Source organism: Cebus imitator, unplaced genomic scaffold (assembly GCF_001604975.1).
Source record: "Cebus imitator isolate Cc_AM_T3 unplaced genomic scaffold, Cebus_imitator-1.0 Scaffold101, whole genome shotgun sequence".
Classification (NCBI taxonomy): Eukaryota; Metazoa; Chordata; class Mammalia; order Primates; family Cebidae; genus Cebus; species Cebus imitator.
In genome coordinates this window covers 1,637,402-1,641,078 of record NW_016107416.1, presented here as the reverse complement: position 1 = coordinate 1,641,078, position 3,677 = coordinate 1,637,402, and positions in this window count along the sequence as shown.

Here is a 3,677-nt window from a genome sequence, read left to right as displayed (position 1 = left end):
AGCTGGGCACGGTGGTGCACACCTGTAATCTCAGCTACTTGGGAGGCTGAGCCAGGAGAATTGCTTGAACCCGGTAGGTGGAGGTTGCAGTAAGCCAAGAATCACACCATTACACTCCAGCCTGGGTGACAAGAGCAAAACTCCGTCTAAAAAGAGAGAGAAAAAGAAAAATCTTACAACTACTGGATCTCCTTCTGTCTGTCTGTGTATTTACATGTGTTGTGTTGTGATGTTTATATAAAAGCTCTAATTAATTGGCTTAAAGAAAAAGCACTTAAATATTTTGTCAGAAAAATAAAAACCTTAATGCCCTTTAGTTAATGTGACTTTAGTAATCTTTGGGAAATAAGGACAATTTTAAAGATTATTGGTAAAATAAAAATGTCTTTAAAATTTAGAAATTTTGTCTAAATGAGGCAGGTCAGATACTGAGTTTACTAAACGACATAATCTGCTTCCTTGACATGATCATTGTTCAATTTACCTGCTTTGGAGCCACTAGATTCTAGATAATGCCTAGGGACATGTGGAGTTAGCCATGCCCTCTAGCAATGTAGGAAAGGTCAGACCTTATCTGCACTCTGGCTGGTCTCCCTGGCTCCACACCTGGTACATAATTAAACTTGCTTACTTACCAGGTTTTTTTTTTTTTTAATTTTTGTAGTGGATATAATTTAAACTGTAGAAAATAATAAAAGTTGAAAAATATTAGGCAAGACTAGAATTTAACAGGTGGGCTATAATTTCTGAAACATAATTTTTTTAGTGTTTTATTTTTATCAAAAGATAAATTATGTTAGGACTTGTTTGCTTTATTATACGTGGCTTAATTTTGTATACAGTGAAGCAAGAATAATTATTTGCTACATAGGTTTTTAAAATTGGCTTTGATGGAACTTTGTTATGTAGAAGTAATTTGAGATAAGACTTTTTAAAGCCAAGCCCAGTTATGGATTTCTGCTATTAAATACCTATGAGTTGCGTAATTTTTTTTTTAGTTTTAAGGTAACTTGGGGCTTTTGGCCTGTTAGAAAGTGACTTTTTCTTTTCAGACAGAGGCTCACTCTGTCACCAGGCTGGAGTGCAATGGCGCAATCTCAGCTCAATGCAATCCGCCTTCTGGGTTCAGTCGATAGTGACATTTTTTACTTGCCACAGATTAGAAACCCTGTACAGGGACTATGTATACAAATTATGAGGCCAGTTTTTTCAGGGCTTTATTGGCTTTATAAGTTCAGTTTGATTTTTTTTTTTTAACAGAGTCTTGCTCTGTCACCCAGACTGAAGCACTACCTCCCGAGTTCAAGCAATTCTCCTGCCTCAGCCTCTCATGCCTCAGCCTCTGAAGTAGCTGGGATTACAGGCTCCCACCACCATGCCCAACTAATTTTTGCATTTTTAGTAGAGACGGGTTTCATCATGATGGCCAGGCTGGTCTCGAATTCCTGATCTCAGGCAATCCACCTGCCTCGGGCCTCCCAAAGTGCTGGGATTGCAGGCATGAGCCACCACGCCTGGCCAAGTTTGATTTTTTTGAAGGAGAACATACTATTTTAGTTAAAGCCTTGGTAAAGTAATCAGTTTTTTAAGTTGTGTTTCATTATAAAAGAAAATAGATTTTTATGGTACTGATGCAAACAACTATATTGTTGTAGTTTAAGAAAACTTATAACTAGTTTTGAAATTGTAGAGGAAATTCAAACTAGGCAGAGAAAACCAAACACATTTTAAATTTTATTTACAGGAGTATATTTTACTTACTTGTTAAAGGCTGTAGCTAGCTTAAGGCAAGTTTTTTTAACTTGAAAAATAAGATAAAGATTAGCAGTATTTCAAGCAAAGGATAAAAACTGTTTTGGTTTTTTATTAGTTTATTTTATTAATTTTTGTTTTGCTTGATACTTAGAAACATCTTAGCTTTTTATGAGTTTTGTACTTTTGTTGTGAGAAAATTTTGAGAACACTTGTTAAGGTTTTACAGCTTTGTCACAAACCATTTTTTGAAGATAATTAAAACAAAATAATAATTGTCTGTAAATAACAAAATGTTTAGTTTGGATACATTTAGAAGCATAATTGACAAATAAATTTGGTTATTTTTGTGGTTTACAATAACTTGACAAATTTAATTGTGATTAATAGCACATATTTAGACACAAAAACCTTAGACATTTTATACAGTTTTGGAATACATGTTAATATTATTTTAAACAATATAACTTGGCTGGGCACTATGGCTCACACCTGTAATCCCAGCACTTCGGGAGGCCGAGGCAGGCAAATGACCTGAGGTCAGTAGTTCAAAACCAGCTTGGCCAACATGGTGAAACCCTATCTCTACTAAAAATACAAAAATTACCTGGGCATGGCATCATGCACCTGTAATCCCAGTTACCCAGGAGGCTAAGGCAGGAGAATAGCTGGAACCCAGCAGGCAGAGACTGCAGTGAGCTGAGATTGTGCTACTGCATTCCAGTCTGGGTGACAGAGCAAGACTCTGCCTCAGAAATAAAATAAAATAAAAAATAACTTATTAGACATATTTTTGCAATTTTCTGTATCTAAACATGTTAAATAATTCCGTTTACCTTTTTTTAGATATTAGGGGTTAAGAAAGAAAATTTTGAGACTAAAGTTTGATTTGGGGAAGCCTGTTATGTATATTTAAAATTTAAAACATTTGCTATTAAAATAGAATTTTTAGATTACCATAAGTGTTTTTTGTTTGTTCTGTTTTGCCAAAATGGTAAGTTAAAAATTTGGAAAAGCAAGCCAGGTGTGGTGGCTTATGCCTGTTATTCCAGCACTTTGGGAGGCTGAGGCAGGCAGATTACCTGAGGTCAGGAGTTTGAGACCAACCTGACCAACATGGAGAAACTCTGTCTTTACCAAAAATACAAAATTAGCTGACCATGGTGGCACATACCTATAATCCTGACTACTTGGGAGCCTGAGTCAGGAGAATCACTTGAACCCAGGTGAGGGAGGTTGTGGTGAGCCGAGATTATGCCATTGCACTCCAGCCTGGGCAACAAGAGCAAAACTCCATCTCAAAAAAAGAAGAAGAAGAAGAAATTTGGAAAAGCAAAAAACCATTTATTAGCCTTTTTTGTTACATGAAAATCCTGTTTAAGAGAGAAAGTTCAATTTTACCTTTGCATTAGTTTGCTATTAATGCTAACCTTAATTTTAATGAAACATTATAGACAATTCGATTTAATTTTAACCAGTTTGACCATGAAGTGAGATTTTTATATACTATTATAACCATTGACAAATTTTGCTAAAGAGTAGATTAGTGCCGGGCACAGTGGCTCACACCTGTAATCCTAGCACTTTGGGAGGCCAAGGTGGGTGGATCACCTGAGGCCAGGAGTTCAAGACCAGCCTGGCCATCATGGTGAAACCCCATCTGGAAAAAAAAAAAAAAAAAAAAAAGAGTAGATTAGCATTTTAAGAAAACCTCGTGGTGCTTTTATTTTGGTGTTTAATTTACAGAAATAAAACATATAATACCCTTTTAGTTAATATGTTTACACATAGACTTTTTTTAACAGGATTAATTTTTACAATGTTTTTACAATTTGCTTAAACCATTTATTTTATTTCATTTTAAGACAATTTTTAAATTGTTAAGCAAAATGTACATTTTTATGTCTTTTTTTTTTTTTTTTTTT